We start from the raw sequence: 12600 nt of genomic DNA on the forward strand, positions 1-12600 counted from the left end.
AAAGAATTATTCACCATGATCAAGTGGGATTCATTTCTGGGATGCAGGGCTGGTTCAACATTTGCAAATCAATCAACGTGATGCAACACATTAATAAAAGAAAAGATAAGAACCATATGATCCTGTCAATCGATGCAGAAAAAGCATTTGACAAAATTCGCATTCTTTCTTAATAAAAACCCTCGAGAAAGTTGGGATAGAAGGAACATACTTAAACATCATAAAAGCCATTTATGAAAAGCCCACAGCTGGGGCGGCTGGGTGGCTCAGTCGGTTAAGCGTCCGACTTCGGCTCAGGTCATGATCTCACAGTCTGTGAGTTCGAGTCCCGCGTTGGGCTCTGTGCTGACAGCTCAGAGCCTGGAGCCTCTTTCAGATTCTGTGTCTCCCTCTCTCTCTGCTCCTCCCCTGTTCATGCTCTGTCTCTCTCTGTCTCAAAAATAAATAAACATTAAAAAAAAATTAAAAAAAAAAAAAAAAAAGAAAAGCCCACAGCTAATATCATCTTCCGTGGGGAAAAACTGAGAGCTTTCCCCCTGAGATCAGGAACACAACAGGGATGTCCACTCTCATGGCTGTTGTTTAACATAGTGTTGGAAGTGCTAGCATCGGCAATCAGACAACAAAAGGAAATCAAAGGCATCAAAATTGGCAAAGATGAAGTCAAGCTTTCACTTTTTGCAGATGACATGATAATATACATGGAGAACCCGAAAGACTCCACGAAAAGTCTGCTAGAACTGATACATGAATTCAACAAAGTTGCAGGATACAAAATCAATGTACAGAAATCAGTTGCATTCTCATACACTAATAATGAAGCAACAGAAAGACAAATAAAGAAATTGATCCCATTCACAATTGCACCAAGAAGCATACAATACCTAGGAATAAATCTAACCAAAGATGTAAAAGATCTGTATGCTGAAAACTATAGAAAGCTTAGGAAGGAAATTGAAGAAGATATAAAGAAATGGAAAAACATTCCATGCTCATGGGTTGGAAGAATAAATATTGTTAAAATGTCAATACTACCCAAAGCTATCTACACATTCAATGCAATCCCAATCAAAATTGCACCAGCATTCTTCTCGAAGCTAGAACAAGCAATCCTAAAATTCATATGGAACCACAAAAGGCCCCGAATAGCCAAAGTAATTTTGAAGAAGAAGACCAAAGCAGGAGGTATCACAATCCCAGACTTTTGCCTCTACTACAAAGCTGTAATCATCAAGACAGCATGGTATTGGCACAAAAACAGACACATAGACCAATGGAATAGAATAGAAACCCCAGAACTAGACCCACAAAAGTATGGCCAACTCATCTTTGACAAAGCAGGAAAGAATATCCAATGGAAGAAAGACAGTCTCTTTAACAAATGGTGCTGGGAGAACTGGACAGCAACATGTAGAAGAATGAAACTAGACCCCTGTCTTACACCATTCACAAAAACAAACTCAAAATGGATAAAGGACCTGAATGTGAGACAGGAAAACATCAAAACCCTAGAGGAGAAAGCAGGAAAAGACCTCTCTAACCTCAGCCGCAGCAATTTTTTACTTGACACATCCCCAAAGGCAAGGGAATTAAAAGCAAAAATCAACTGTTGGGACCTCATGAAGATAAAAAGCTTCTGCACTGCAAAGGAAACAATCAACAAAACTAAAAGGCAACCAACGGAATGGGAAAAGATATTTGCAAATGACATATCCAACAAAGGGCTAGTATCCAAAATCTATAAAGAAATCACCAAACTCCACACCCGAAAAAACAAATAATCCAGTGAAGAAATGGACAGAAAACATGAATAGACACTTCTCTAAAGAAGACATCCAGATGGCCAACAGGCACATGAAAAGATGCTCAACGTCGCTCCTCATCAGGGAAATACAAATCAAAATCACACTCAGATATCACCTTACGCCAGTCAGAGTGGCCAAAATGAACAAATCAGGAGACTATAGATGCTGGAGAGGATGTGGAGAAACGGGAACCCTCTTGCACTGTTGGTGGGAATGCAAACTGGTGCAGCCGCTCTGGAAAACAGTGTGGAGGTTCCTCAAAAAATTAAAAATAGACCTACCCTATGACCCAGCAGTAGCACTGCTAGGAAGTGCAAAGGGATACAGGAGTGCTGATGCGTAGGGGCACTTGTACCCCAATGTTTATAGCAGCACTCTCAACAATAGCCAAATTGTGGAAAAAGCCTAAATGTCCATCAACTGATGAATGGATAAAGAAATTGTGGTTTATATACACAATGGAGTACTACATGGCAATGAGAAAGAATGAAATATGGTCCTTTGTAGCAACGTGGATGGAACTGGAGAATGTGATGCTAAGTGAAATAAGTAAGGCAGAGAAAGACAGATACCATATGTTTTCACTTTTATGTGGATCCTGAGAAACTTAACAGAAACCCATGGGGGAGGGGAAGGGAAAAAAAATGAGGTTAGAGTGGGAGACAGCCAAGCCATAAGAGACTCTTAAAAACTGAGAACAAACTGAGGGTTGATGGGGGGGTGGGAGGGAGGGAAGGGTAGGGGGTGGGCATTGAAGAGGGCATCTTTTGGGATGAGCACTGGGTGTTGTATGGAAACCAATTTGTCAATAAATTTCATATATAAAAAAATAATAAAGAAAGAAAAAAGACTTACAATACAGAAAAAAAAATATCTTAGGGGATGCCTGGGTGGCTCACTTGGTTGAGCGTCCGACTTTGGCTCAAGTCATGATCTCCTGGCTCATGGGTTCAAGCCCGGCGTCAGGCTCTGTGCTGATAGCTTGGATCCTAGAGCCTACTTTGGGTTCTGTGTCTCCCTCTCTCTCTGCTCCTCCCCTGGTGATGCTCTGTCTCTCTCTCCTTCAAAATAAATAAATAAATAAATAAATAAATAAACATTAAAAAATTTTTAAGTATCTTGGGATATTTTTCCTCTTCCACCTCTTCATTTCTTTTTATAGCAAAATTTATATACAACTTGTAGTTTTTACTTCCTTATTCTCTTTCTCTTTGTCCCTCATTGTGGAAAATTTCAACCATATATACCAATAGCTAGAATAGTATAATAAACTCCTGTGTATCTGTCACTCTGCTCCAACGATTGTCAACACATGGCCAGTCTTGTTTCATTTATATCCCTGCCCACCACTCCCTCTCCTTGCATTACTTCGAAATAAACCTAAACATCCTATCATTTAATTCATTTTGAGTATTCAACCCTGTGGCTGAATTTAACCTATTTTTCTGTCCCTTTATTTCTGTAAACTAATATATCTAGAGGCCAGATCAATATTTAGCAAAAGGATTACATGAAGAGTATTGTGTAATTACTATTGCATGACATCTTGGGAAACATAATGTCTAGTTGGCTTGCCTTTTTTGATGTTAAGGTATCAGCCTGACCCATCCAAGGTTCCATCAGCTTTTCACCTCATATAGTTTTTGGTTTTTGTTTTTAAGTAGGCTCCAGGCCCAGCATGGAGCCCAGTACAGGGCTTGAACTCACAACCCTGAGATCAGGACCTGAGCTGAGATTTCAAGAGGGCACAGGGCACCCAGGTGGCTGAGTTGGTTAAGTGTCTGCCTCTTAATTTCAGCTCAGGTCATGATCTCACTGTTCTTGAGATCAAGCCCTGCATCCGGCTCTGCACTGACAGAGCCTGCTTGGATTCTCTCTCTCTGCTTTTCTATCTGCCACTCCCCTGCACACATGCACTCTCTCTCTCTCAAAATAAATAAATAAAAATTTAAAAAAAAGAGTTGGATGCTTAACCAAATGAGTACCCATGTGCCCCTCACCTAATGCAGCTTTTGACAATCATTTCCCATATCCATTATTTCATGAAGATTCCCATTTTCTCTGGAAAGGAATCAGGTTTTCTTCTCTAGTACCCAACTGAAATATAATCCCCTTCAAAAATAAAAACACTTTCAAAACCTGTTCTACAGGAAAGAGGACAGAGGTTTATATAACTGTGTCAACTATTTTGTTAACTACTTACAGACAAGAATTTTAATTCTATGTACATTTTGTAAGGAGGGAGCAAGAGGCATTTCATGTGTCCTGGCAAGAAAACAGAAAGCTGGCCACTGGTCCAGGATTTCCCTCTGAGTCTAAAAGAAAATAACAAAGCTGGGCTTTCCAATCAGGTCTTACTTCAAAACCTATGTTCTCTTCACCTTGTTATGAGCTGTTTTATTAATTTATCTGAAGGACAGTGTTCATAATCTCTGTGGACAGTAAGACTCTAACAAGAAGAATAAAGACGTTCTGAACAAACTCTAGATTGCCAGTGTATTGTTCAAAGGGTGCTATGTTATGCAGTAGAAACAAACCAAGGTAAAGCTCAGAGGCTGAAGTCTAATGTGAAAGTTCTGTGTTGCTGGGCTTTCCTGGTTAGCTCCACTCCACACAGTGACTCAGTGTGACTTATATTCACAGTGACACAGTGACTTATATTCATGGGCTCCATTCTCCCTCAGCCCTCCTCTAAGAGCTGTGTGCTGGATGCTCTGCAATCAGCCAGTAGAAAAGCAGAAGAGCAAGAGCCAGAGCAAAGAGCAGAGAGAGACATTTGTAGAGGATCTCATATGAATTTAGGCCTAGAAACATGCACCACTTCTGCCTACATTTCAGTGGCTCCACCCTCACTTCCAGGGAGCTGGAAAGTGATAGCTTAATATAAAAAGAATATAAAATATATATTAATATAAAATATATTTATTAATATAAAATAATATAAAATATATATTAATATAAAAATAATATAAAAATAATGTCTGCATATGGATAAAAATGAAAGATACAGAATGATATAAAGTAGTTACTAAATGTGTTGCAAAACAAGGGTGTATGTGTGTATAGGGAAGTGGGTGGAATATATATGCAACTAGTTTTTCAAATAAGTCTTAAATCAACTTTAGTTTTTCTCCCAATTTCTGTCCCCCCACACCTGCTGTATCCAATATCCCTTTTCTATCCCTTAGTGACTTGCTGGGATGATCCCACAATTCACAATCACTTTTAGTTATAAGTTTGTCCACTTAAAAATGTTAATCACAGAGGTGCCTGGGTGGCTCAGTCGGTTAAATGTCTGACTCTTGATTTTGGCTCAGGTCATGATCTCAATGTGTGTGAGATTGAGCTCCACATCAGGCTCTGTGCTGACAGTGTGGAACCTGCTTGGGATTCTCTCTGCCACCACTCACATTCTCTCTCTTTCCCTCTCTGCCCCACCCCCCTCAAAAATAAAAACACATATTAATCACAGACTCAATGTACATTGCACCTGTTCCCCTCTCCCTAGCACAGACTTGCTCTGTGCTTCTTGGGACCAGCAGTGGACAGGACTAGCCACCCTTCTGCACTCCTCCCACTCTAGTATCTAGAATACAGACATGTAGCTTGTCTGCATCTCATATACCTTCCCCCTCTTATCTAACTTCTAGACACTCTACTGTCAGAGTTAAGGAAAAAAAGATTAAGAGAAGAGGGTTTACCATGCTGGCTAAGACTTTAATCCTCTGTTGGGCCTGGCTGTTCAAGCCTAGGTATCTCCTGGGAGTCCACTTGGCACAGAAGATACTCACACATTTTTAGAACACCTTGTCTCAGGCTGCAGGCCTCTGCTGTGTTGTCTTTCCACCCACCTCACTCTCTGTGCTCTGCCATGTGTCTCTACTTCTCTTTCTGGCTTATTTCCATACTTGGTCAGGCAGAAGGGGACATCATCCCAGTAATGCGATGCCAGTCTCCTTCCAGGAACCACTAACCTTTATAATGGATTCCCTTAGTGTCCCTCTCAGCAAAGGGTGTGAAAGTACTATCTTCTTTCCCATCCCCAAGTTTCTGATTTAGGCCCAAAAGCAGAGTGCTCTCAGTGTAGCAGGACCAGTTGAGCCACCTTTTCACAAACCTGGAGAGAGTTACAAAACTTAGTCTTTTTTTTTTTTTTTTTTTAGTTTATTTATTTTGAGAGAGAGGGAGAGAGAGAGAGACAGAGAGAGAGAGACAGAGAGAGACAGAGAGAGACAATGTCAAGCAGGCTCCGCATTGTCAGTGCAGAGCCCAACATGGGGCTCGAACTCACAAACTGAGATCATGACCTGAGCTGAAATCAAGAGTCAGATTCTTAACCAACTGAGCCACCCAGGCTCCCCTCTTAGTCTTTTTTGACAGTTCTCTTTAGAATGGAAAGGGCAGGGACATAATGCCTCTTAATCCTTAGCTTTGGGCTTTAGTTGAGAAATGTGAAGAGACACCTGAACTCTTACTAAGCACCATTTTTATATACATGTAGGATGAAAACATACATATGTGAAATGTATAGGTTATGTGTATACAGTCACATATGTATGTATAAATATGTGTCACATATGTATATATACATATGTATGTACACATATATGTATGCATACATGTCACATATGTATATATACACACATATTTATGCACTTAATTATTCCCTTTTAAAACATGAATCAGTTCATACTACCCATACCTCACTTTTTTTCCCTTCATTTTCCAATGTATCTTGTAGATCTTTCCATATTAACCCATTTAGATAAAATAAGGCTTATCTTGAGTACTGGAAATCAGTAAGGAGTGACTGGAGACACCTCAGAGCAAACTGAGCAACAGAAAAAGCCTGGGTCTTCACCTCAACTCTTGTTTGCTTAAAAATTAATCTTACCAAACCTTCCAATTAGCAACAGCCATGACAAAACAGCAGTAGCTAACATTTATTGAATATTTTTATGTGATTACCATGAATTATTTTTATTCAATACTCATAACTTCCTATAAGGTATATATTATAGCTATTCCCATTTTATAGACGAGGAGCATGAGGTTAGAGCAGTTTATTTGCCCAAGGTCATAGAGGTAGCAAAGGGGCGGAATCAGTATTTAAACACAAGACTGCGACTCTCAATGTATGTTCTTAATCAGTTTGTCTATTTGTTCATCTACACATTGAATGCCATATTCTCATTGACTTCCCTCCAATTTAAAAAAAAATTTTTTTTAACGTTTATTTATTTTTGAGACAGAGAGAGACAGAGCATGAACGGGGGAGGGTCAGAGAGAGGGAGACACAGAATCTGAAACAGGCTCCAGGCTCTGAGCTGTCAGCACAGAGCCCGACGCGGGGCTCGAACTCACGGACCGTGAGATCATGACCTGAGCCGAAGTCGGACGCTTAACCGACTGAGCCACCCAGGGGCCCCAACTTCCCTCCAATTTTTAACTTAAATATAAATGATTCAACCTGACTACTCATGTAGATTCTTATTTAGGCCTCATCTGTGCTGAAAGATCCTCTAAGCCTCTGTCATCCTGGACTATTAAGCATGTGCCGTACCTACTCTGAAATTTATACTTCTTGCATTAGTACTTTATCCAATACTATTGTTATGCCTTGGTGGAGTGTGCAGTTCACAGATGATTTCAGTTCCAAATGGATGTATTTCTAACTTGTTGAACTGTCTGAGACTCCACCATTAGGGATTCATTCTTAGGAGCACTGACAAAAGTGGAAGTAAGAAGCAGGAGGAGGACCTACAAGTACTTAAAAAAGTAGAGCTATATAGTAAAACAATGAAATTTAAACATAGATTATTCAACCAAATCTCAGAGAAGCAGGAAGATAGTACCTGTGAAACCTCATGAAAAGTTTTAAGAAGACTCATGCATGTATAGAGTGTAAAATTGGAGAAGAAAATTGGAGGGAAGATTTATTCACTTTTTCTCTCAAGAACCAACATCCATAAAATGCCAAATTTGCCTTACCTGTCAAAATTAGACTCTAGCAGTGGTGGGATGAAGCACACTGGCGGCGGGGGCGGGGAGGGGCTGGGATCAGGAGTTCAGGACACCCAGCAGGGCTAAGTGAGGATGCAGGTAGGAACAAACGGCTAGACCAAATGTGGCTTCTCCAGGGATAGACCAAGTTCACATGGCTTCAGAGTCAGGTTCCATTGTGGAACTCAGGCTGTTGGGCACGTTTCTTATGCAGCTTGTAGGTGTGATAAAAGTGCAAGTGTGGCACAAGTGCTGTGGGCACAGAGCCAATGAAAGACCTGGGTGTCATTCAATCAAATGTGAGGCAGGAGCCAGTTGGCAGAGGTAAGGTGTTACGTATTTTATCTTATTTTATAATATGCGATATTAAGTTAACTATATTTAAAGTTTCTTTCCCTTCTGGCCTCCTTCCTCAAAGGATTAAATTTAGCTTTCAATAAGTGACACATGGAGATAAGACATTAGGGGACAAATAATGCATTTAGGGGACTGGGTTGGGGAATGGATACTAATATAAAAAATACTAGGGACACCTGGGTGGCTCAGTTGGTTGAGTGTTGGCTCAGGTCATGATCCCAGGGTCATGGGATTGAGCCCTGTGTTGGGCTGTGTCGGGCTCCATGCTGAGCATGAAGCCTGCTTGAGATTCTCTCTCTCCGCCCGCCCCCCACTCCTCTCTCCGGCTCATACTCTCTCAATCTCTAAAATTAAAAAATAAATAAATAAAAATACTAGACATCACTGAGTCACAACTGAGCCCCAAACCAGCTGTTTTTAAGTCCACACTGACTCAACAGTGACTATGAACAAGTCCACATTGACTGAACAGTGACTATGAACTAAGCACTTGTCATGCCTATCTTAATGAGTTTTCCTAGTAACCCGGAAAATAGGTATTATTATTATCCCCATTTAAACGTTGTTGTTGTTTTGTTTTTTTAATATAATGAGGAAATTCAGCTTCTCACTTGCTTGAAGTTCCACAGCCAGAACATGGCAGAACTGGGATTTAAACACAGTTTTACTTTAGAATTTGGGCCCATGATCATATACATATTATCAACTCTGAAGGTGGCAGGTGTAGAGAAATCAAATCAGCAGGTGACCAGGGTTCAGTGTTAAGACATCTATTATCTGAAAATGCTGGGTAACAAGAGAATAAGGCAGGAAATCCTGGATGGATAGTGTGGTCAGAACAGGAACAAAATCTAAGAGTGTTTCCTACCTGTGTTCGGGGCAAGGATGGATTCTGTACTGAACATACAAGTAGAAGCTAAATGGCAGTAACTTTGAAAGGAAGAGAAAGAGAATTTAGAATGTCTTACATCATTCTTCCCTTTCTGGGCTGAAGACCTCATGAATATGTGAAGCGAATTAGAATTAGGTTAATTAGAATAAAAGGCAAATTCCTCATAGTACTTATTCCAAACCCACATTATCCGCTGCACAGGGTATTAAGTGATTTTTCTATAATGCCGACATTCCTTTTCTTAAAACAAAACAAAACAAAAAAACCACTTGGTATACAGGAGCCAGAAGAGGGGTTTACAAGCCACATCACAGAGCCCTTGGTGCCCAATGATAGACACCAGACCTCTGACCATGACTGGTAACCTAAGGAGGTGAAAGTTCACACAAATTGAAATTTCATACAAATGTGTTTCCAGCACTACCAGGGAAATCTCTCTCTTAATTCCTAGCTTCTTTTCTTGCTCCTCTGGTGGGGCTTAATGGGATCTGGACTTGGTATACTTCCCTTCTTAATAGCATTGGTCTTAACCTTTTTCCTTTACTGACCATTTCTTGGGGTTGAGTTCAAATGTTCAATAATATTTTTTGAGCACCTAATATGGATCCGGCATTATGGCAGGCACCAAGGATGAAAACAAAAGTAAAAACAAGTTTGAGTCAGCTCTCTTTATGCTTCTGAACACCACAGCAATGCCACTGTTCTTCACAATCAACTGAGGACCTCCAGAAATCTATGCTATGCAATCTCCATTGTCAAAAGTAAAGGCTATGCTGATTATATAGGTGAAAGCAAAAAATAAGATGATGACAAAATTTTTGGAAATAGTGGTAGATCCAGGGTCAGAAGAACCAAGGATGACTGGGGGAGTGAGGAGGCTAGAACTAGCATCAATGTTCTGAAAAGTCTAGTACTGCCACTACTTCTGGAGTGGCTGCAAAGCTGATGATACTGGATTTGGAATGCCACTGCCATTGGTTAGATGAACTCTAAATGGGCACTCCTCTTTACACATTTGCTTCCAATTCTCAGTCCCTCACAGATGCATCCAATTGATGAAGCTGAGGTGATGTGCTCACATTACAGAGTGGGAAAAAGGGATACCTGACATGTCAAGCTTCCATGATGCAAGGTGGGCCCTGCCTTCCACTCAGACTCATCCAATGATGGATTACACCTCCTCCCCAAAAGGGGGTTCATTTATTGAGCAAACAAAAACAACAAATGTTAACCATAAGGTAGACAAAAACTAACAAGGAAGTAGTTATAGGTGATCATGATATGTATTCCAGCCCAGTTTTCCCACTGGTGATAGAATCTGCTTATTTCTCTGCCTTCATCCCTAGGATAATAGTATTAAAGAAGACATATTGGAAATCACTTCCTCAAGGATTCCATTTCTTATGAAATTGCCTCCATATTTGGCCAGAGGGAGCACCCTAAAAGGGAAATGAATTTTTTCCATTTGTCCTACTCTACAGTGTGGAATGGGACAGTTAACACCTAGTACTAATCAGGAACTCTAGTATTAATATTAGTAATTTAAGCAAAAGAACCTAAGGGAAGATAAGGTTATACACACACACACACACACACACACACACACACACATCTTTATATACATATATGTATATATACAACTATACATACATATACATATATATTTACATATACCAAGAAAAAACCCAGTTAACCATGAAGTTCAACATCAGGATAATTACTTTTCCTCTTCTTAGTATTTTGTTGTTTCATACATTACAAGTAAATCTCGGAATGTGAGATTGAAATATCTAGGTCAATAAAAAGCACAGTACTCCTGCATTGCTTACCAAAGCAATATACTGTCATAGGTGGAACACCAACATAAGGGATTTATGAAGTTCAAGTTGATTTTTTTTTAATGTTTATTTATTTTGAGGTGGGGGGGTAACAGAGAGAGAGGGAGAGAGAGAGAGAATCCCAATCAGGCTCTGCTCTGTCAGTGCAGACCCTGACACCAGGCTCAAACCCACTAACAGATCATGACTTGAGCCAAAGTTGGATGCTTAACCTCAAGTTGACTTGAGTTGGAGCCACCTCAAGTTGACTTTTAATTGCATGAAGTATAAGGAGATGGACTCCTGACTTTAGGGTATGGGGAATATTATGATGTTAACTCTGAAGGGATTGCTTATCTATCCAGTTTAATGAGTGGGTTCATAAACATTTTAGGGGACAGATATGAAGAAAAGAAAATAGCAAGGTATATTTAATTGGAGAAAAGAAGATGAATAATTTTCCTAGTAGTGAAAATTCTTTTATATGTATATGGACTATTCTAGACTATTATTTCATATCAGAATTACTTTTTCATAGGTGTCACAAGAATGTGAATCTGAGAGATGAAGGCCTTACAATAAATAAGTTCTTTATTCCTGACTTTCTATAACAATCTACATTTCTGGGTCACTGGATTCGCTAATTCTTCCTAGGGCAACAAAGGACAAACCTTCTTTTGGCTCTTCATGATTTTGTTCAGAAGTGAGGATGTGATTTCCTGTCCAGACCAACTACAATCGGAACAATAATTCACCAAAATGTTACTATCACTTGTTATGACATCAGCGTCAAACAAAAGTTGTGTTAAGAAATTGATATGGACAATATCTTGGGTATGAATATGAATCTTGGGTATGAATAGTGACAATTCAATGTTAAGAAGTTTGGCAGGAGCACCTGGGTGGCTCAGTCGGTTAAGCGCTGGACTTCAGCTCAGGTCATGATCTCATGGTTCGCAAGTTTGAGCCTCACGTGGAGCTCTGTGCTGACAGCTCAGAGTCTGCAGCCTGCTTCAGATTCTGTGTCTCCCTCTCCCTCTCTCTCTCTGCCCCTCCCCCGATTGCACTCTGTCTATCTCTCTCAAAAATAAACATTAAAAAAGTAATTTAAAAAAAGAAGTTTGGCCAAGTTTCCCTGTATTTTATATTTCTTATTCTGATAATCAACTCTCTGACTTCAATGAGTTTCTTATACTTTGCGTTCTTTATTTGTACCTCTGGGGTTCTCCAACAGGAGTGCTAAAGTCAAGTCCATTGCATATGCACATTTCAAAAGGAGCAAAAAATAAGTAGGGTGGTTTGGAAGAAACATTGACTTCTAAGAAACACTGGCCTATAAGGGCAACGTGAGTATGAAGTGTGTCTGTCTTTGCTAATGGTCTCAACCTTAGTACTTAGGTCAATAACTAGTGCATGGGTACTTAATAAATATTACCAGAATGAATCAATGACTATGAATGGTAAACAAAACAGTTCTTTACAAGCATGGTCTACATCCGGCTGGAGGCCAGCATGTAAATTTACAAACCCGCTCCATCCAGGCCAATTCCCCAGGAAGCCCTGGCTTTTGGATAGTGAGCAGTAAGAGGTGCCCATCAAGGGCGCCTCAGTGGCTCAGTCGGTTGAACTTCCGACTTGGGCTGAGATCATAATGTCACCCTTTGTGGGTTGAACCCTGACAGCGCACAGCCTTCTACGGTTTCTCTGTCTTCCCCTCTCTCTGTCC

At 40.1% G+C, this 12600-nt stretch overlaps 1 protein-coding gene across 2 annotated transcripts in view; it reads right to left on the reverse strand.

Annotated features, from left to right (window-relative positions):
- The window catches only part of ACSM3 (acyl-CoA synthetase medium chain family member 3), a 57409-nt gene that overhangs the window by 44349 nt on the left and 460 nt on the right, over positions 1 to 12600 (reverse strand). The gene's annotated exons all lie outside the window — the stretch shown is intronic.

Source organism: Panthera onca, chromosome E3 (assembly GCF_046562875.1).
Source record: "Panthera onca isolate mPanOnc1 chromosome E3, mPanOnc1 haplotype 2, whole genome shotgun sequence".
Taxonomy (NCBI): Eukaryota; Metazoa; Chordata; class Mammalia; order Carnivora; family Felidae; genus Panthera; species Panthera onca.